Source organism: Triticum urartu, chromosome 4 (assembly GCF_003073215.2).
Source record: "Triticum urartu cultivar G1812 chromosome 4, Tu2.1, whole genome shotgun sequence".
NCBI lineage: Eukaryota > Viridiplantae > Streptophyta > Magnoliopsida > Poales > Poaceae > Triticum > Triticum urartu.
In genome coordinates this window covers 230,764,312-230,787,944 of record NC_053025.1, presented here as the reverse complement: position 1 = coordinate 230,787,944, position 23,633 = coordinate 230,764,312, and the positions used below count along the sequence as shown (strand labels likewise).

The following is a 23,633-nucleotide window of genomic DNA, read 5'->3' as shown; positions in this document are numbered from 1 at the left end:
TCAGGTGTGTATACCATGTTGGAAATCAGTGCAGTGTGCTCCCAAACCAATAACATAAGAGCAGAGGCAAATGGTTAATGTGAGGTGGAAGAGGATTTCTTGCGCCAAAGATCCCATATTCACTATGGAGGACAAACATATTGTACTCAGGGACAACATTAGGATAGGGGTAGTTACAACTTACAAGGAGAAGATACCTGCATAAATGTACAAAGGTCTTAATCTGGAGTTTTGTGCAGAACATGCAAGAAATCACATCTTCAAAATCATGAGCACAACATGATGAGCTTATTCTCATGTATTTTTTTAGAAATGGAGGAGGACCCCCGGCCTCTGCATCTCGACGATGCATGCAACCACTTTATTAATTATTCACACAAGACCTTACAAAGTCATACAATAGTAAAACTAAAGTCACCGCCTAGGCAACATCTGTCGCTACTCCTATCCAGTTGATGTAGGCATGCTGATAGTCTGAGCCTAATACCAAACAGACCTCGCAGCCAAACCTAACATCTAAGACCTGAGGTCCCAACCAGGACGTCTGCCGGGTATAGGGCATCCACCAGTCCGACGCACTCCTCAACCAGGACGCCTGCCGTGCATGAGGCTGCCGCAGCCACCTGCCACCAATCCATCTTCAGTGCTGTACTGCTGCATCTACCTTGCACGGTCTAGCTGCCGTCAACGCCACCACGACGCCAAACAACGCCACCATCCCGCGCTCGTCCATCATCACACGCCCACCGTCGAGACCCCACTGCTCCATGCCGCTGAGACCCGCCGTTGTCGACGTGCCAGATGCCACGCCAATCCTCCGACGCGGAACACCACCTGATGCCACTGGTCCCATCCCCTCTGCCTGCAGTTCCTCAAACCGAGCACCTAAACGCCCCAGGCGGCGCCTCCAAGAAGGGTATGACAAACGCAGTGCCGCCGCCACCCAATCTAAGGAGATTTAGGGTTTTCACCTGGGCGTGGGGTCGGGGCGGAGGGCAGTGTAACACCCATGATGCGGCTATATCTCCCACGTGTCAGAGCACGACTTAGATGCATAACCGCATTGTAGGCATGTCGCAAGAGGGGTAATCTTTACACATCCCATGTACTGAATAAGAAAGAGGTACAGAGTTGGCTTACAATCGCCACTTCACACAATACATAAATATAACATTACATCATCCAGAATACAATCAAGGTCCGACTACGGAACCAAAATAAAGACAACCCCAAATGCGTAAGATCCCCGATCGCCCCAACTGGGCTCCACTACCGATCGTCTAGAAAGGAAACATAGTAACGTCCCGAATCCTCGTCGAACTCCAACTTGAGTTCGGTCGCATCCCCTGGAATGGCATCATCGGCACCTGCATTTGGTTTTTGAAGTAATCTGTGAGTCACGGGGACTCAGCAATCTCACACCCTCGCGATCAAGACTATTTAAGCTTATGGGTAGGAAAGGGGTAGTGAGGTGGAGCTACAGCAAGCACTAGCATATATGGTGGCTAACTTACGCAAACGAGAGTGAGAAGAGAAGCAATGAATGGTCGAGAAGCTATAAGTGATCAAGAAGTGATCCTGAAGCTACTTACGTTCAAGCATAACACAAGAACCGTGTTCACTTCTCGGACCCCCGCCGAGAAGAGACCATCACGGCTACACACGCGGTTGATGCATTTTAATTAAGTTAAGTGTTAAGTTCTCTACAACCGGACATTGACAAATTCCCATCTGCCCATAACCGCGGGCACGGCTTTCGAAAGTTCAAACCCTACAAGGATGTCCCAACTTAGCCCATCACAAGCTCTCACGGTCAACGAAGGATATTCCTTCTCCCAGGAAGACCCGATCAGACTCGAAATCCCAGTTACAAGACATTTCGACAATGGTAAAACAAGACTAGCAAAGCCGCCCGAATGTTCCGACAAATCCCAATAGGAGCTCCACATATCTCGTTCTCAGGGCACACCGGATGGGCAAGACGTCGGGTTGGCATAGACCCTGGTCGCCTAGGGGGAGTCGGACATCGCCCTGTTTGGACCAACACTTAGAGAAGCACTGGCCTGGGGGGGTTAAAATAAAGATGACCCTCGGGAGCGCGACTCCCAAGGGAAAAGTAGGTGGTGGTGAGGCAAATGGTAAAACCATGGTTGGGCCTTGCTGGAGGAGTTCTATTCAAAGCGAACTGTCAAGGGGTCCCCATAACACCCAACCGCGTAAGGAACGCAAAATCAAGGAACATAACACCGGTATGACGGAAACTAGGGCGGCAAGAGTGGAACAAAACACCAGGCATAAGGCCAAGCATTCCACCCTTTACCAAGTATATAGATGCATTAATTAAATAAGAGATATTGAGATATCCCAACATATCCATGTTCCAAACATGGAACAAACTCCATCTTCACCTGCAACTAACAACGCTATAAGAGGGGCTGAGCAAAGCGGTAACATAGCCAAACAACGGTTTGCTAGGACAAGGTGGGTTAGAGGTTTGACATGGCAATATGGGAGGCATGATATAGCAAGTGGTAGGTATCGCGGCATAGCAAAAGAGAGAGCAACTAGCAAGCAAAGATAGAAGTGATTTCGAGGGTATGATCATCTTGCCCGAGATCCCGCAAGGAAGAAGAAAGAATCCTTGAAGAAGGCAAACGGACGTAGTCAAACGGATCCTCACAAACGCGATGTTATTGGAACTAACCCGAAGAAGCAACACCGGAAAGAGGCAAACAACATAGTAAACAACCATCACATAAGCATGGCATGATGCACAACCAAGTATGATGCATGTCCGGTTTAATGAAGCATGGCATGGCAAAGTGCACAAGCAATCCTACAAATTAAGTGGAGCTCAATATGCAACGAGTTGCATATTGACGGAACACCACATTCAATTATTTAGTTCACTCCCGGTTATGTACCCAACAAAATTAAATGTTCTTAACATGGCAAAAGGTGAAACGTGAGTAAAAAAATAGAGTTAGGCATTTTAAATGAGGCCGGAAACATCAAACAACAATTCTGGTAAATCCCCACATGTCATTTAGCAATTTCATGCAACAACAAATTTAAACATTTAAATGTTTTTATCATGATGCGAATGACATAAACAAGTTATATGCAACTTCTGAAAATGTTGGCATGAGCATTTGTCATCGTGGCGGAAACGAAAGGGGTGCCACGGCAACGATAACGAAAACGGTGCCACGGCAACTATAACGAAAATGGTGCCACGGCAACATTCCGGTTCCGGTAACTCGATTGAGATACCAATGCAAAGGAGAAGTGTGCGGATGCGTGCAAAAGATGGTGGGGCGCTCCCGGATACCGGGTGTCCCATGAGTCGATGGCGAAATGGGAGCGAGAGACACTACGGACACGATGCAGGAAAAGGGGTGCATCTCATACAACACAAGCAGGCATTCGTTCTCAGATAGTCGTCTCGGGGTTATACCTTTGAAGCGTGCGTTTCCGGACGGTTCAGGTTCGATGTTAGCGGAAATAGTGGTTCCCGGTTTGGAGGGGGACTTGACGAAGCCGAGTCCTTCGGGGTTCAACGGTACAGGTTCACGTTCTTAGTCGCACAAGTTTCCGTAGATGTTCAGGGTCACTCGAGGAACTTGACGTCCATGGAGTCTTCGTAGTTCGACGGTACTTGACGTCCAAGTGGTCTCTGGGGTACTTGGCATTTGTGCTACCCCGGTGTTCGGCGCTTGAAGTTGTACATGGTCCACGAGTCGTCGATCATTCGGGAAGTAGTTTACAGCGATGGTAGTCGAACTTGTTGATCCGAGGGGTACTTGGCGTTTCGTACAGTACTCGACCAAGCATCCGTGTGGTCTTGCCGGTGGTGTACTTGGAGAAACCACGTAGTCGTACACAGGTAGTAGAGGAACTTGACGCATCCAAACGAAGCAACACGAAAGCCTCGGGTCTTGGTGGTCAACGCAGGGAGGCGGGCGACGAAGAGCTTGTTCTCCTCTGCACTGCTTCGATGTAGAGAAACATGAGGTAGAGGCGAGACGGGCAACGCGAGCCGGGGACATATGAGGTAGGCGCGGGATGAGCGGCCTCCTGCTCGTTACAGAGGACGCAGAGGAGATGTGTGCGGCGATGTGATGGCCTAGCTTATTAGGGATGATAGACTACTCATATCAATAAGGAATTCCTTCTTTTCCGGGAGCTCATTCGGACAGAACTCCAAAGTTAAGCGTGCTCAGCTTGGAGTAGTGTCAGGATGGGTGACTGACCGGGAAGTCGCTCCTGGGTGCGCATGAGTGAGGACAAAGTGCGCAGAAAAGACTAGTATTGATCTGTGGGGCCAGTCTAGATCCCGCCAAGAGTAATGACCACCGGCGGGTGTGTCCGGGGCGTTACAAGTTGGTATCAGAGCCGACCCTCGCGGTTACACGGATGGTTGCGGACAGGTGCTTGGTCATGTTGTTCATGACGTTTGTGACCCGTCATGGCACACGACATGGCACATGTACTGGACTGGAAGCACAGACGTATGTGCCAAGAGGGAACGTTCCTGTTGCCCGACGAGGACGTCGGTTCCTCTGAGTGGGGGTGTATGTGATGGCCTGGCTTATTAGGGATGATAGACTACTCATATCAATAAGGAATTCCTTCTTTTCCGGAAGCTCATTCGGACAGAACTCCAAAGTTAAGCGTGCTCAGCTTGGAGTAGTGTCAGGATGGGTGACCGACCGGGAAGTTGCTCCTGGGTGCGCATGAGTGAGGACAAAGTGCGCAGAAAAGACTAGTATTGATCTGTGGGGCCAGTCTAGATCCCGCCAGGAGTAACGACCACCGGTGGGTGTGTTCGGGGCGTTACAGGCGAGGGATTTGGGGACGAGCACTTCGGCGACGGGCGAGCACCGGACCCGGGAGGTCGGGCGCGAGCTTGGGTGGCGGCAGAGGAGGTCCTGTGCTCCGGAGAGGTCAACGGGGAACGATGGGGACTTGCGGGCACGGAGGAGAGGAACTTGAGGGGAGGCTCGAGCATGAAGGAGCAGGGCGCGGGGACGCGGCAAGCTCTGGCTGGACGAGGGACTCGGCGACGCGGACTTTTGGGGGCGCCGGCGACGGGCGACGTCTGCGGGCGCAGGTGCTCGAGGAGCTCCTCTCCACGGGCGCCTGGGCGACGGGGAGCTTGGTGAGGAGGAGGCGCGGGCGCGTCCTGTGCTGCAGAGGGAGGCGCGCGGGAGGCTGCGAGGAAGAGAGCGAGATGAGGGAGAGAGAGACTGCGAGGGAGATGGGGATCGTGTGCGGTGCTGCGGGAGGGAATGAGAGAACGAGGGGAGTGTCGGTCGACATTAGGGTTAGCGAGGGAGATGGGCCGGGCTGACCTTTGGTGCAGATGGGCCTTAGAGGCCGGCGGCTGGGCCTTAGGCCACTTAGGTGGGAGAGGGAAAAGGTCAGGAGGCCTGCTGGCTGTTGGGCTCCTTCTCTCTCTCTTACTCTTTTCAAAACAGAAAAAATAAAGAGAAAGAAAAAGGGAAGAAAAGAAAGGTTAGAGAAAGAGTTTGGGCACGGGGATAGTTTTCACGGACTCGCAAAAATGCGCTGGTTCCAAGAAAATAGAAATGCCAAGATCGAACGATAAGAATTCAAACTCATTTGAATTTAATTCAAATGGATTTGAACTAGGACGAGTTTTTAGGAGTATCCAAAAATGTTGAGAATTTTGGTAGAGCTCCGGAAAATGGTAAAAAAATTATTGGCAAGGCTAGATAGTCAAAACTTGAAGAAGAAAAGGCCAAGGGATTTAATATGGAAGTGGGTTCATGGGTGATTCCAAAACAATGGAATATTTTATAATATCTCCCTAAATATCGGGAGGGTATATTTTAAAGAGAAACCACCATGTGAGTTCCCTCAATTTAAATGGATCGAAGATCCATAGTGTTTATTTAGTTGAGTTGGAAATATTAAAGACATGATGACATGATGCAATGCACATGATGCAATGATGAATGCAACAAGCAAAAACAAATCACACAATGAATCTCGGAAACCCTAGAAGGCATCTGAAGCTCCGGTCTTGGGGCGTCACAACACTCCACCACTACAAGAGGATCTCGTCCCGAGATCTAGGATGGCACCGGAGGGAAACTGAAGAGGAAGAGAAGAGGTAAAGCTAAGTTGCTTCTTTGACAAACGAGTGAAACCAAAGAACCTTGCGAGGTTGAACAAATTCAAAGAAAGAATGCAACGTGGATGAATAATGTTGAAAACACTCCGCTAGAAACGAGGAACAAGGAACATTACTAGAACCTTGTAGGTTGAAATACATAAGAAAAAGAGTTGCAATGTACAAGAAGTACATGCAAGCACTCCAGTTGAAACGAGAATTACAATGAACGATATAGATCAATTACGACAACACTCCGGTTGAGAAGGGAGGTATAACTTGATAAGATGAGAGAACTTGAATGAAGGACACGACACTCCGATTGAAAATGGATAAGAACACGGTGCTCACAACCCGAGAAGATGAGTGAAGATAGCAACATCACAATGCCTCCGGAACAAAAGAATAGAAACTAGATCATTGTAATAAAAGAATGGAGTTGAAAATGCCAACTTCTGCCACAAATGAGCTTGGAAGGCACCCTTACAAGAAGGTTATAACGGAGTTGTTGGAAAACCAACAACGAAAAGAGTAAGCTTGTAGTGGGCTTATGGATAACATCTCAAAACTATGAAGTGAAAATTCTGCCACTAACAGAAACAATAGATTGGATTGATATCAACAAGGAGACGAGAAACTTATTTCACCGGGAGGATAAATAAAGAACTTGGGTCATTTATGAGCACCATAAATAGAAACAATCCTTAGGGAAGGCTTCAGGTGAAACAAGACACAAGATAACTCCAACGAAGAGATTGATGGATTTAAAATATCTCATTCTTGACAACATGTGAATCATGAACCACAGTGGGAAATTATCAAGAATGACATAACACCACCTCAAATGATACGGTAGAAAGAATTGCACTTCGGAATGCAAGAAGAGGAATACTTGATCTCCTCAAAACAAAACATGTGTTTTGCACCACGTTTAATTTTGAGTATAGCTTGGCAGATCTTAACTTCGAGAGAAATCTTGGAGAACAATGAAAAGAATCCTTGACGAACCACGAAGTAGAGCCTCCATGAAGAACTCCAGTAACAAAATGCTGATAAAAAGAAAGAGAAGTTGAAAACACAAGGTGAAGCCTTGTAATTATTTAGATGGATCTTCGTGATGATATAATTGAGAGAGGTTGGAGCTCCGGGAAAAGAAAAGATGAAACAATTGAAACCGAGAATTTGATGAGCCTCCGGAATAAGGAATTAAATTTCCTCTATGAAACAAGAATAAGAATTGCATTATTCTTATCCTTCATCAATTAAATTGATGGCACAATGGATTTGGCATACTACTCGTTCTCATTGGAAAGGATTGCGGAAAAATATAGCGCAAACTTGAGAAGTTCTTTGACGAACCACCGGTAGGATTGAAACAACGAATGAATTGATATGATAGCGAACGAAGAGAAATCATTAATGAACCACCATAAGAATTGAAAAATAAAGTAGCAAAGACACAATTCACCGGGAAGAATTGGAAAACGAAAGAAGATACTTGAGAGAATTTAGATACATAAGAACGAATAGATCACGAGCTGATTCGAGAATATTTGAATGATGCACCGGTAAGATTTGGAGAACGAGAGCTGAAGGCTGGAATGAATAAATCTTCTGAGATGATGGGCTCCGGAGAATCAAACTGACAAAGGTTCCTAAAATGCTCCAGATGGATGAAAAGAATTCGCGCAATCGAAAACAATTATGAGAGGGTGGCAAGAAGCTAGAACCATGAATCTTCATGAGAACGGAGCAAGATTTAAGAGAAACTCTTCTTCAGTCTTCAAAAGCAGAGAATGACGTTGGGAAACACCACCATGAATTGTTGAGGCACTCCGGAATGGAAATTCGAAAGGTTGAACTAACGATGAAAAGAATTGAAAGATCTTGAAGAAGGCATTTGACTGATGATAACTCATTCTTACGTCAAACTTTGAAATGAATTTGAAAATAACTCCAGAAAAAATTAGAAGAGTCAGGTAAGAACCTGGGAAAAGACCTGTGGGTTAGGGCCCACTCAAAAGATACACCGTTGAACGATTTAAAAGAGAGATTGCGCCAGTTGAATTAAATGGCTTGAAGCTTGAATGAAAGCAGAGTGGAAACATGAATCTTCGAGATATCTTTAGCACTCCGAAACAATTGAATAGCAAGCGGGGAATGATTATGAGGTGCATCGGCATGGGAAAAGCATTTGAAACGAGGAAAATGATGTGATCAACAAAGCTTGAATTGACACCACCGGAGAAGAAAGAGAACGAAGAATGATGAACTTGTAGAGCATCTTCATGAGAACCGCCGGGTAAAACATTGAAAGACAAGAATGAAGAGTCTTCACATCCATAAGATGGATACTTGATTCAGGAATCTGAGTCCTTGAAGAAAAAGGGGGGGAGGGAGGGAAAAACAAAGGCAACTTGGAATGGATGAAACAAACACCGTTGAGAAGACTTAGAATTGATCTCGCGAATGTTGGAATGATCGGATCCACTTGAAGAGAAACACACCGATTGAAAAGGATTGGCATGACCATCTCGATGATCGAAAAGGATTAGCACTCCCATAGAAATATGAGAGCATCGCTGAGCAAAAAGGCATGGAATCAACACTTGACTTCGAAGCAACTCGAATACCACAATCAAAACAAAACAAAGGATTGGCTTGCAAAATAAGCGAGAACAAACATATGATAGAGATTTCGTCCGAAGTTTTTGTGGTGGGGCCCACACGGGCTCGATCGTACAGCACCATCATGTACAAGGCAGTGCACATGACATACGAAGCGTCCCCGAGTCAGCATAGCCAAGGACTCTTTAAGACAGAACGAGAACACTGTAAAACCAACCGTGGATAGGCGGACCACTAGACGTTGAACCCCAATCTCATATCATGCATCTGTCGGAAAGATATCCTAGGAGCTACTTGAATTCCCACTTATAAATTCCCGAAACTTTCTGGTTATGCAATCAGGTGTTGGGGATACAGGGGAAGCATAATATCTCACCCAAAACTAGCAAATCCTACATCTAGCTATATCCATCCTTCAACACATAACCAAGAAACCTTCGGAAATCGTTTACCTCAACCTTAGAAAAGAATCCGTTATACGAGTTATGGCAATACTCCCGAACTCCCGCCCCAGTACTAGGTGGCGTCGAGGTTATCTCACCAACAACTGCATAAAAGAGATTTTCGATGTCGGCGAACTCAGGTATTCCAGAACTGCAACGATAAAATTGTGACGACAACACCTCGGATCTCAACTCCCCGGGACAGTGCCACCACCCTAAATGCCAGGAGGCACCAAGAACAATGTTCTCGTCACAAAACCATCAGAACGATTCCAAGATACCCGCGTGATCCTAAAAAAATCGTGAAATTTGAGGAGGGAAGAGTCAAACTCTACGTCAGGAGGCCTCACCAGAGCGACGAAGGGACTGAGGAGTAAAAAGAATCCTACTCTCCGATATATATAATCCTATAAGACTCAAAACATTTTCTTCTAGACTCAACAACGCCAGCGATTCGATCAAGCAGGGGGCTCCTAAGTTGGGGAAGGCTCTGATTACCAACTTGTAACACCCACGATGCGGCTATATCTCCCATGTGTCGGAGCATGACTTAGAGGCATAACCACATTGTAGGCATGTCGCAAGAGGGGTAATCTTTACACATCCCATGTACTGAATAAGAAAGAGGTACAGAGTTGGCTTACAATCGCCACTTCACACAATACATAAATATAGCATTACATCATCCAGAATACAATCAAGGTCCGACTATGGAACCAAAATAAAGACAACCCCAAATGCGTAAGATCCTCGATCGCCCCAACTGGGCTCCACTACTGATCGTCTGGAAAGGAAACATAGTAACGTCCTGAATCCTCGTCGAACTCCCACTTGAGTTCGGTCGCATCCCTTGGAATGGCATCATCGGCACCTGCATATTCTTTTTGAAGTAATCTGTGTGTCACGGGGACTCAGCAATCTCACACCCTCGCGATCAATACTATTTAAGCTTATGGGTAGGAAAGGGGTAGTGAGGTGGAGCTGCAGCAAGCACTAGCATATATGGTGGCCAACTTACGCAAACGAGAGCAAGAAGAGAAGCAATGCACGGTCGAGAAGCTATAAGTGATCAAGAAGTGATCCTGAAGCTACTTATGTTCAAGCATAACACAAGAACCGTGTTCACTTCCCGGACCCCGCCGAGAAGAGACCATCACGGCTACACACGCGGTTGATGCATTCTAATTAAGTTAAGTGTCAAGTTCTCTACAACCGAACATTGACAAATTCCCATCTGCCCATAACCGTGGGCACGGATTTTGAAAGGTCAAACCCTACAGGGGTGTCCCAACTTAGCCCATCACAAGCTCTCATGGTCAATGAAGGATATTCCTTCTCCCAGGAAGAACCGATCAGACTCGGAATCCCAGTTACAAGACATTTCGACAATGGTAAAACAGGACCAGCAAAGCCACCCGAATGTGCCGACAAATCCCGATAGGAGCTGCACATATCTCGTTCTCAGGGCACATCGGATGGGCAAGACGTCGGGTTGGCATAGACCCTGGTCGCCCAGGGGGCGCCGGACATCGCCCAGTTTGGACCAACACTTAGAGAAGAACTGGCCCAGGAGGGTTAAAATAAAGATGACCCTCGGGAGCGCGACTCCCAAGGGAAAAGTAGGTGGTGGTGAGGCAAATGGTAAAACCAAGGTTGGGCCTTACTGGAGGAGTTTTATTCAAAGCGAACTGTCAAGGGGTCCCCATAACACCCAACTGCGTAAGGAACGCAAAATCAAGGAACATAACACCGGTATGACGGAAACTAGGGCGGCAAGAGTGGAACGAAACACCAGGCATAAGGCCGAGCCTTCCACCCTTTTCCAAGTATATAGATGCATTAATCAAATAAGAGATATTGAGATATCCCAACATATCCATGTTCCAAACATGGAACAAACTCCATCTTCACCTGCAACTAACAACGCTATAAAAGGGGCCGAGCAAAGCGGTAACATAGCCAAACAACGGTTTGCTAGGACAAGGTGAGTTAGAGGTTTGACATGGCAATATGGGAGGCATGATATAGCAAGTGGTAGGTATCGCGGCATAGCAAAAGAGCGAGCAACTAGCAAGCAAAGATAGAAGTGATTTCGAGGGTATGGTCATCTTGCCTGGGATCCCGCAAGGAAGAAGAACGAGTCCTTGAAGAAGGCAAACGGACGTAGTCGAACGGATCCTCACAAACGCGACGTTATTGGAACTAACCCGAAGAAGCAACACCGGAAAGAAGCAAACAACATAGTAAACAACCATCACATAAGCATGGCATGATGCACAACCAAGTATGACGCCTGTCCGGTTTAATGAAGCATGGCATGGCATGGCAAAGTGCACAAGCAATCCTATAAATTAAGTGGAGCTCAATATGCAACTAGTTGCATATTGGCGAAACACCACATTCAATTATTTAGTTCACTCCCGGTTATGTACCCAACAAAATTAAATGTTCTTAACATGGCAAGAGGTGAAACATGAGTAAAAACACAGTTAGGCATTTTAAATGAGGCCGGAAACATCAAACAACAATTCCTGTAAATCCCCACATGTCATTTAGCAATTTGATGCAACAACAAATTTAAACATTTAAATGTTGTTATCATGATGCGAATGACATAAACAAGTTATTTGCAACTTCTAAAAATGTTGACATGAGCATTTGTCATCGTGGCGGAAACGAAAGGGGTGCCACGGCAACGATAATGAAAACGGTGCCACGACAACGATAACGAAAATGGTGCCACGACAACGTTCTGGTTCCGTAACTCGATTGAGATACCGATGCAAAGGAGAAGTGTGCGGATGCGTGCAAAAGATGGTGGGGCGCTCCCGGATACCGGGTGTCCCATGAGTTGATGGCAAAATGGGAGGGAGAGACACTACGGACACGGTGCAGGCAAAGGGGTGCATCTCATACAACACAAGCAGGCATTTGTTCTCGGACAGTCGTCTCGGGGTTATACCTTTGAAGCGTGCGTTTCTGGACAGTTCAGGTTCGATGTTAGCGGAAATAGTGGTTCCCGGTTTGGAGGGGGACTTGACGAATCCGAGTCCTTCGGGGTTCGACAGTAAAGGTTCACATTCTTAGTCGCACAAGTTTCCGTAGATGTTCAGGGTCACTCGAGGAACTTGACGTCCACGGAGTCTTCGTAGTTCGACGATACTTGACGTCCAAGTGGTCTCTGGGGTACTTGGCATTTGTGCTACCCGGATGTTCGGCGCTTGAAGTTGTACATGGTCCACGAGTCGTCGATCATTCGGGAAGCAGTTTATGGTGATGGTAGTCGAACTTGCTGATCCGAAGGGTACTTGGCATTTCGTACAGTACTCAGCCAAGAATCCGTGTGGTCTTGCCGGTGGTGTACTTGGAGAAACCACGTAGTCGTACACAAGTAGTAGAGGAACTTCACGCATCCAAATGAAGCAACACGAAAGCCTTGGGTCTTGGTGGTCAACGCAGGGAGGTGGGCGATGAAGAGCTTGTTCTCCTCTGCACTGCTTCAATGTAGAGAAACAGGAGGTAGAGGCGAAATGGGCAACACGAGGCGGGGACAGATGAGGCAGGCACGGGACGAGCGGCCTCCTGCTCGTTACAGAGGACGCAGAGGAGATGCGCGCGGCGAGGGACTTGGGGACGAGCACTTCGGCCACGGGCGAGCACCGGACCCGGGAGGTCGGGCGCGAGCTCGGGTGGCGGCAGAGGAGGTCATGTGCTCCGGTGAGGTCGACGGGGAACGACAGGGACTTGCGGGCGTGGAGGTAGAGGAGCTCGAGGGGACGCTCGGGCATGAAGGAGCAGGGCGCGGGGATGCGGCGAGCTCCGGCTGGACGAGGGACTCGGCGACGCGGACTTGGGGGCACCAGCGACGGGCGACGTCTGCGGACGCAGGTGCTCGAGGAGCTCCTCTCCTCGGGCGCCTGGGCGACGGGAGCTTGGTGAGGAGGAGGCGCGGGCGCGTCCTGTGCCGCAGAGGGAGGCGCACGGGAGGCTGCAAGGAAGAGAGCGAGATGAGGGAGAGAGAGACTGCGAGGGAGATGGGGATCGTGTGTGGCGCTGCGGGAGGGAACGAGAGAACAAGGGGAGTGGGGTTCGGTCGACATTAGGGTTAGCGAGCGAGATGGGCCGGGCTGACCTTCGGTGCAGATGGGCCTTAGAGGCCGGCGGCTGGGCCTTAGGCCACTTAGGTGGGTAGAGGGAAAAGGTCAGGAGGCCTGCTGGCTGTTGGGCTCCTTCTCTCTCTCTCTCTTACTCTTTTCAAAACAGAAAAAAATAAAGAGAAAGAAAAAGGGAAGAAAAGAAAGGTTAGAGAAAGAGTTTGGGCACAGGAATAATTTTCTCGGACTCTCAAAAGTGCGCTTGTTCCAAGAAAATAGAAATGGGCAAGATCGAACGATAAGAATTCAAACTCATTTGAATTTAATTCAAATGGATTTGAACTAGGACGAGGTTTTAGGAGTATCCAAAAATGTTGAGAATTTTGGTAGAGCTCCGGAAAATGGTAAAAGAATTATTGGCAAGGCTAGAGAGTCAAAACTTGAAGAAGAAATGGAGAAGGGATTTAATATGCAAGTTGGTTCATGGGTGATTCCAAAACAATGGAATATTTTATAATATCTCCCTAAATATCGGGAGGGTATGTTTTAAAGATAAACCACCATGTGAGTTCCCTCAATTTAAATGGATCGAAGATCCATACGGTTTATTTAGTTGAGTTGGAAAGATTAAAGACATGATGACATGATGCAATGCACATGATGCAATGATGAATGCAACAAGCAAAAACAAATCACACAACGAATCTCGGAAACCCTGGAAGGCATCTGAAGCTCCGGTCTTGGGTTGTCACTGGCAGGGACCTCAACGGCGCCTGCAAGTAGGAGAACAACGACCCTGGTCATCGCCATCATCAGGATGAACGAGTCATCCAGAGTTTCCTCCGGTTTGATGTCACCTCTACCAGCCCCCGCAAATGTACCGAGGCCGACGACCACGATCGTAAGCCACCAAGTGCAGCGGGAGAGAGCCTGCAGCACGGAGGAGATCGACCGGCGACTCATCGCCCACGCGGTCAAGACGCCGTCCATCCACCCTCCCCCCCCCGCGCGCGAACGTCACCAGCCGAGGGCACCATCGTCATGCCTAACGGGGCCGCCACCCCTGGTCCAGGTTCCTCCACAAAGGCCGGGGAGGCGAGATCCGCCGCGAGCGATGAGATCCGGCACCGTGCGACCGACGCCGTTGACCATGCCCGCCGTCGACCGATCCTGCCGCCACCAGGAGCCCACACGCTGCTGGGAGTCCCACACCCGTGGATTTGGGCACCCGTGCATCGCGGCCAGTCCGTCGCCTCCGAGATCTGCCACACCGTCGGGAGGGCCGCACCCCACAGATCTGGACGCCCGCGCCATCACGGATCCGGGAATGGGAGGAGAGACCCTCCGCCGCCGCCGTCGCACGCACGGGCTTTGCCCGACGCCGACCATCAGCAGCGGCGGAGGGGGAGAAGGGTGCTGGAGGGACTAGGCGGCGGCGGCGGAGCCCTCCCAAGTCGACCACGGGGAGGCGACGCGAGAGTGAGCAAAATTTGTTTAGATTGAGGCACAAAAGACTATCCTGTATCTATGCCTTAAAAATTGGGGGAGAATTTCACTTCCCCGGCCTCTGCACCGACTAAGGATGCATACAACCATTTTAGTATGAGTATCAAGATAAACATGGTCCTCAGAATTTTTTGGAAATGAGTATCAAGATATTTTGGGATAAGTGGTTCCACCAAATACCAAACTTGATCCTCAATAAACGGGGGAAACCCCTGTGCATCACCTGTCAATTCTAGGAATTGAACTCGGGTCGTTAGGCTACACAACCGCATGCCCAACCACTGAGCCAAGGCTCTCTTTGCAATGCAGACAGAAACGATCGCCAATATTGATAAGTTTATTTGTAAAGTTGTCAGTAGAAAACATATTGAAGGTGACATGGAGATGGCAACTATGTTAATTTCAAAGAACTGTCGGAATCTCAACAATAGTACTATCTGATAGTTAAACAACAATAAATCATGAATTTACTAACAGTTTTCAAATTGTAAACATTTATGTTTGATGTTCAAGTAGTCTCAGAGTTAACCTTCATCCGCAAATATCCATCAGCATCATTGAAGCAGTTATACAAGACAGCATGAGCAAAGCATTAAGGGCACTTAGGAGGATTGCAGTTGAATGAGAGCCAAGTCCAATGTCTGAAAACAAATTAACTACTCCAACTTGTTCAAGAATCCAAGGTTTGTAAGTGTAACGGACAAGGCCATTGATTCCTGCAGACTACATTTTCAAGAGAGGGCAAACAGTAAGCAAGCTATTAGCGCAACTGGTAAGATGTTCAGTTGATACTGCAGGACTGTGAGCTAAGCTTCCTGTTCAAACTATGTACATAGACACGTGTGGGTGACAGAGAGAACTGTACATCCTGAAGTTCTTGAATTACACTCCACTTAGGCCTTATATTAGCCGTTTCAAATAGCTGGACAATTTGTTGGCTGGATAGATGTCTCCTTGTGCTTTCCACATCATGAAGTGCAGGCTGATGTGATAACAATGCTGCTTCATGGATTTCTTCTTCTTCTTCTTGTTCTTCTTCTTCTTCTTCAATCTCATGATCATCTAAAGAAGCCATAAAATCTTGCACAAGTCCTGTTGTGCCATGCCTTCTTAAATATGAAGAAATCCCTTCACATGTAAAGGGTGCATTTGTATCATATCCTTCCGCAGTTGCCGCCTGAGAAAGCAGAGAAGCATGTAAACCATCTCCATTATTGCCTTCGTCAGCAGGACAAGCCTCCCTAATCTGTTGAGCACTGACATCCTCCCCCACATGCCCATTCACCAGTTCATGTTCCATAAAATTGTACTCTCTCCGTTCCGAATTACTTGTCATAGGTATGGATGTATCTGTAACAGAATATGACCGGGCTGCAATTGCACGCCTCGATGGTTTAAATTGATCGGTATATATACATGGGCTGGAAGAGTTACAAACTTGCAGTACAAGTTAATCTAGGTCGGTTTGAATTAAACATGGTAACCAATGATGTGGGTTGATCTGCTATTTGTATTTGATCTAGAAGCTTATTCGTAGAGTCATCTAACACGCCCCCGCAGTCTGAACTAGGAGGCAAACCGTCGCTGATGTGAAGACTGGACCTGAACTCCAAAAACAAAGGCGTTGGTAGTCCTTTCGTGAAGATATATGTCAATTGTGAGCTAGATGGAACATGAAGAACACGTAGGGCACTGATGGAAACTTTCTCCCGAACGAAGTGAATATCCAACTCTATATGTTTTGTCCGTCAGTGTTGCACTGGATTGGATGACATGTAGACTGCAGAAATGTTGTCACAGTAGACAATAGTAGCAGTAGCAATAGGGCAGCCTAACTCGAGTAGAAGATGACGAATCCAACAAGTCTCGGCTACTGCATGAGCAATAGCACGATATTCAGCTTCGGCGCTGCTGCGAGAGACAGCTGGTTGATGACGTGACGACCATGAAATTAAATTATCTCCAAGAAATACACAGAACCCAGAAGTAGAGCGGCGAGTATCCGGACATCCAGCCCAATCAGCATCCGAATGGGCAACAAGATTATGATTAGAGGACTACTAAAGTGTAAGACCGAGATCAAGTGTCCCTTTGAGATAGCGAAGAATATGCTTGATAAGAAGAAAATGCGGCTCACGTGGATCATGCATGTGAAGGCACACCTGTTGCACAGCATAAGAGCTCTCTGGTCGTGTGAGAGTGATATATTGTAGAGCGCCAGCGAGACTACGATACTGAAAAAAATTAGAAACTGGAGAACCAACAGTGGCGGAGAGTTTGGATTTTGTGTTAATAGGAGTAGAAGCAGGATGCCAATCATGCATGCCAGCACGAGAAAGAATATCAACGATGTATTGACGTTGTGAGAGATGAAGAGTGGAAGAAGTACGAGTAACAGATATACCAAGAAAATGATGAAGAGGACCAAGGTCTTTCATAGAGAATTCCGTGCTAAGCTTTTGAATGATGGTTTTAAGAGTAGTAGAAGATGAAGCAGTGAGAATAATATCATCGACATAAAGAAGTAAATAGGCGATGTGGTTACCGTGATGAAAAATAAAGAGAGAGGCAGCAAACTTAGATTCAAGAAAGCCAATAGAACGAGCATAAGAGGAAAATCGTTGAAACCATGCACGTGGAGCTTGTTTAAGACCATGAAGTGATTTTGAAGACGACATGCATGTTTGGGAAAACAAGCATCAATGAATCTAGAAGGTTGTTCACTATATACTTCTTCGTCAAGATTGCCGTGCATAAACGCATTCTTAACATCAAGTTGATGGATAGACCAGGATTTAGCTAGGGCGAGAGAGAGGGCAATGCGTATAGTTGATGGCTTGACAACCAGGCTAAATGTCTCAGCAAAGTCAACACCAGGCTGTTGTGTGAAGCCTCAGACAACCCAACGTGCCTTGTGACGAGCTAAATAGCCATCAGAATTATATTTGTGGCAAAACATCCATTTTTCACTAACAATGTTGGCTCCTGGAGGGGGAAGCACAAGAGTCCATGTGCCATTATGAAGAAGTGCATCATATTCATCCTGCATAGCCTAGCGCCAAGCGGGGTCGCGCAAGGCAATGAGATAGTTGTGAGGGATTGGAGAGGAAACATTAGCGGTGAGATTTAGACGATCAATGGGTGGTGGTAGGCGGCCAGTGACACTACGAGTACAGTGAAGAATAGGTGACGGAACCAAGATGTTGGTCGGTTATGGTGAGGACTCGGGAGAGGGAGGAGGCTGTACTGCCGGCGAGAGAGGTGGCGAAGGGGGCTGGGAGGGAGATGGCGAGGAGGGTTGTTCAGGTGGGGATGCTGTCATGGCAGAAGATGAGGTAGGGGCTTCCATGACAGGATGTGGTGTCGTGGCAGGAGGATGGTGGGTCGTGGTAGGAATCAGTGATGCCGCGACTTAAGTCTGCGGATCAAAGATGTCAAGTTGAGTAGAGGGTGTCGGGATGGGAGGTGGGGCATATGGAAATGTAGTTTCATCAAAGGTGACATGCCGAGAGATGATGATGCGGCGAGTGGTGAGGTCGAGGCAGGGGTAACCACGATGTCGAGAGGGATAACCAAGAAATATATAGTGGGCAGCACGTGGCGCGAGTTTATGTGGTACAGTGGAGGATGTGTTGGGATAGCATAAACAACCAAACACACGGAGATCATTGTATCGGGGATGCCGACCATGTAAGAGAAAGAAAGGGGAAGAGTAGGAGGGTGGAGTGGTAGGTCGTGTGTTTATGAGATAGGTAGCAGTGTGTAAAGCTTCAGCCCAAAACAATGATGGAAGAGATGCTTGGAAGAGAAGAGTACCTACGACATCATTTGTTGTACGAATGGAACGCTCCGGCTTGCCATTTTGTTGAGATGTATAGGGGCATGAGAAGCAGAAAATAATACCATGCGTTATACAAAATTTGTCAAGTTTAGTGTTATCGAATTCACGACCATTGTCGCACTGGACCGAGAGTTGAAACTGGGTTGAGGCATTGGCATGAAAGGCAACAAAGGTGGCATAAACATCAGACTTCTTGCAAAGAGGAAAACTACATAAATAATGAGTGAAATCATCGACTATAATTATGTAGTAGCAATAGCCAGTCGTGCTGGGCACATGAGAGGTCCAAAGATCACAATGTATGCATTCAAAAGGACGAATTATAGAAGACTGAGATGAATAAAACAAAGACTGAACATGTTTTCCTAATTGACAAGCATGACATAATGTATTGTGGCCTTTATTGTAGGGGATATGCTGAAGTTGATGAAGACGCGGCATGGTGGGGGACCCGGGATGACCGAGACGACGATGCCATAGATCGGATGAAGGTGTGGTGGTGACAACTTGGGCTTCATGCGTGGATGGGCAGACTGGATAGAGAGGACCAGAGCTATTGCATCGAAGAATCATGGTCTTGGTGAGAATATCCTTCATAGAAAAACCATAAGGATCAAATTCAATTGAACAAAAGTTGTCAGTTGTGAATTGACGAACGAAAACTAGATTTTTGATAATCTGTGGGACAATTAGAATATTATGTAGATGAAGAGGTATAGAAGTGCTAGTGAGTGCATATGATCTGATGTGTGTAATTGGGAGGGTTGCACCATTACCAACAGTGACAGATTGAGAAGAATAAGAAGGTTGAATATAGTCGAAGTTACCATGATCGGATGCCATATGAGAGGATGCCCCGGAGTCCATATATCACTCATGTGTGACAAGAATCTGCATATTGTTGAGAGTCGCAAGGAGAGCTGGGTCCACTGTCGAGTTGTGAGCTGAGTTCATGGTGGAAGCTTGGCCGTATGCATGGTAAGCTTGCAGAGCAGTGCTAGGACGAGGGCCAAGGAGACCTGAAGATGGTGCATGCCAAGCACGAGACTGCCAGGGGGCCGACAGCTGCTGCCAGGGAGCCAGTTATTGGTGTTGTTGAAGGAGATTAGTCCTCGTCGGAGCGCCGGTCCACGGATTAAACTGCCATCGATTGTCACGACCGCGACCACGTCCACCGCGGCCACTACCACGTCCGTGTCCACCGCCGTGGTTGGAGAAGTTGTTGTTGTAGCCGGAGAAGCCTGCCCCGTGTCCAACGGAGCACTCGCCCCCAGAGCCTGATGGCGGAGTGGCTCGCTCACCACCCGCGCTAGGGATGATGCTGTTGCAGCTCGCCCACAGAGCAGTGGAGATGGCGTTCTTGGCATCGGTATTTTTCCGCGTCTCTTCCAAAATAAGTGCCAATCGTGTCTGAAGAAACATGGGGAAAGGCACCTGGAACGGGAGAAAGGATCGGAGATGCGCACAGCCATCGTTGAGCCCACGCAGGATGGTGAGGACCAGCGTCTCGTCGCTGATCGTCTGACCAACGTCGGTAAGAGAGTCGGCGAGAGCTTTGAGCTTGGCGCAGTAGTCGCTGATGTTCTGGTCGCCCTATGGAGTGTTCCCGAACTCCGCCTACAGTTGGATCGCCCGATGCTTTTTGTTGTCGCGAAAGAGGTTCTCGATGGCATCCTAGATTGTCTGCGCTGTGGAGTCGGGACGCATGACAATGCCTAAGAGGTCGGTGGAGATGGAGCCATATATTCGCGAGAGACCCGTGAAGTCGTCGCGGACCCAATCTGAAGACAGCGACGTGTCAGAAGGAGTAGCTTCGGTGTCGCCGAGAACATGGGCTGTTAAGCCATAGCGGCCGAGGGCAATGATGAACAGCTCACGCCAATTGGTGTAGTGATGCGTTGAGATCTAGGGTTATTGGGACGTGGAGCTTGATATAAGTAGCATAGTTTGAGGGGCTGGGAGCTGGTTGTGGTGGTGTAGCGGCTGTACTCTTACTTTTCTCGGTGTCGTCGGTAACTTGGCGGGAGAGCGCCGCCTCACGAGCATCGAGCACTTCGGCGCGCTGGCGGAGCTCTTTCTCTTTGGCTTGAATTTTGTCGGGAGTCATGGTGGAGATCGGCTTGGATTGGAGGAGGAATAAGTCTGGGTTTGGAGAGGAAGGAGGCCAAGGATCGAACTTTACGCTGATACCATGTAACAGAATATGATCGGGCTGCAATTGCACACCTCGATGATTTACATTGATCGGTATATATACATGGGCTGGAAGAGTTACAAACTTGTAGTACAAGTTAATCTAGGTCGGTTTGAATTAAACATGGTAACCAATGACGTGGGTTGATCTGCTTCTTGTATTTGATCTGGAAGCTTATTCGTAGAGTCATCTAACTGGATCTAGATGTATTTTAGTTATAGATACATCCATTTCTCCGACGAGTAATTTGGAACGGAGGGAGTAACTGCTCAAGGCAGGGATGAAATTGTTTCACACACCTCCTGTTTCTGACATATTCTCATGGATGCTTCCAAGAAGATCAACTAGTGGATCTGAAAGGTGCCAATACAAGCTACTATAACGTGAAAGCTGGCTGGTACTAGTTTGAAGAAAACTTTGACCTTGAGCTCACGCTGCAGGTGGGGTGGGAATAAGTGGGACTAAGAATCCCATCCCACTTAAATTGCATTAGTGGACTCCCACTGGACAGGTAAAATATTAAGTGGTCTAACCCTATTAGCCCATTGGAACCCACCCTAACCCACTTGTTACGAGAGGATAGAGCAAGCCGCCCGAGCGCACAGAGGCGGTGGCGGCGGCGCTCCACTTCGCCGCCGATGAACCCCCGTCCGATGCCGCCACCGATGGACTCCCGTTGCCATCGCTGATGCACGCCGCCGCCACATCCCCTTCTCTTTCGCCCGCCTCACAACAAACTGACGGGCCTATCAAGTACGACGAAGTGCTTGATGCTTCTCGGGACCTCATTGAGGGAGTCCTAGATTAGGGGGTCCCCGGGTGTCCGGGCTATGTAACATGGGCCGGACTAATGGGCCGCGAAGATACAAGATAGAAGACTTCCCCACGTGTCCGGATGGGACTATCCTTAACGTGGATGGCAAACTTGGCGTTCGGATATGAAGATTCCTTTCTATGTACACCGACTTTGTACAACCCTTGGCCCCTCCGGTGTCTAGATAAACCGAAGGGCTTTAGTCCGTAGAGGCAATCATAATCATACAGGCTAGACATCTAGGGTTTAGCCATTACGATCTCGTGGTAGATCAACTCTTGTAACCCCTATACTCATCAAAGTCAATGAAGCAGGACGTAGGGTTTTACCTCCATCAAGAGGGCCCAAACCTGGGTAAACATCGTGTCCCCTGCTTCCTGTTACCTTCGATCCTTAGACGCATAGTTCGTGACCCCCTACCCGAGATCTGCTGGTTTTGACACCGACATTGGTGCTTTCATTGAGAGCTCCTCTGTGCTATTGACAAAGGATTCGATGGAACTTTCGATCAATAATGATACTGTTTCGGGGGAGATTTCCCCAGAGGCCAAATTTTCGTATTCGGCGGCTTCGCGCTGCGTGCCAACTCGATTGGCCACCTCAAGCAGATCGACAGCTACACCCCTGGTCATCAGATTGGTTTCGGGAACTTAAACTATGTCGCTGATACCCGAGGATATTTGATCTTCAAAGGGTTAGCAGCTCCAATTTCCGCCCTGGCCTTAGATCCAGAGTAGGCCAACAGGTCTAAAGACGGGAGTCTAGAGCACGCTGGAGTCTTTGCACTTATGGAGCTTGCTGCTGAAGAAGCACCGGACACTTTGCCGGACTCTAGGACCAAACTCCCGAGGTCCGTGTCCGAGCGCCGCCAGGAGATTCCGACTCCGGACAGCCCCACGGACTCTCATTTCTCTGTCCAACCCTCACCTTTAAACGAGGCCCTGGACTTAATGCGATCACTCGCCATTAGGGAAGGATCACTTCTGAACTACGCCCATCCCAGACTAGGGGCTGAGAGCGGGGAATTTTACGTCCCACCCACCACCCACTTCATAGCCACTGTCGAGGATCTAACCGACATGCTGGATTACGCCTCCGAAGACATCGACGGTATGGACGATCATGCCGGAGACGAACAGTCCAAAACCCTCCGTTTACTGGACGGTGGACGGCCACCTCCACATACGACGTGTACAAGGTGGACACACCCAAAGAGGATGGCAACGATGACAAGGAGAATCCGGTTGAGGATAAGCCTGCCACCCCCAAAACATCAACGTCAGCGGCGCCACTCAAAATCGCGTCGCCAAAAAGACAACAATACTGGCACCAAAGAGAATAACACTCCAGAAAACGGCGAAGACCCACTGGTGCGCATCGGTCCAAAACAAACGGTTTTTAACCCCTTTACGTCGAGTGTGTGCGATAGGGTGTCCTTCCCACATGACCCATAAATCGTCGGGGATAGGCCCTCCTGGGTCCCAGGCTGGGGCCGTGTGCGATTGGGCGAGGCACCGAAACCCAATCATTTCCATAGGTATGTACATCCCAGACAGTAATCCAAGAAAATCATTTCCGTAGGTATGTACATCCCACACGATAATCCGAGAAAATCATTTCCGTAGGTATGTACATCCCACACAGTGAATCCCAAAAAAACATTTCCGTTCATATGTATATCACACACAGTCAATCCAAGGAATACGTTTCCGTTCTTATGTACATCCCACACAATCAACCAGGGAAAACGTTTCCATTCGGACATACATCCTACACAGTTTTATGGGTATGCTCATGTCTGAAAGGTGTAACTATCACACACAGTCTTCCTTGGTTAACCGTTTGCTTTTATCAACTATATCACACACGATTTGATGAGGAAAACTGTGTGGCATTGGGCTATCCATCGCAAGCGCTTTTACTCCTAGAATCGTTTGCAAAGATCCATGACTCATTTAGCAGGTTTATTAGTTT

At 48.0% G+C, this 23,633-nt stretch overlaps 1 pseudogene; it reads right to left on the bottom strand.

Annotated features, from left to right (window-relative positions):
- LOC125554704 lies at nt 1–20,758 on the bottom strand (annotated as a pseudogene).
- Between the last annotated feature and the right edge of the window lie 2,875 nt (nt 20,759–23,633).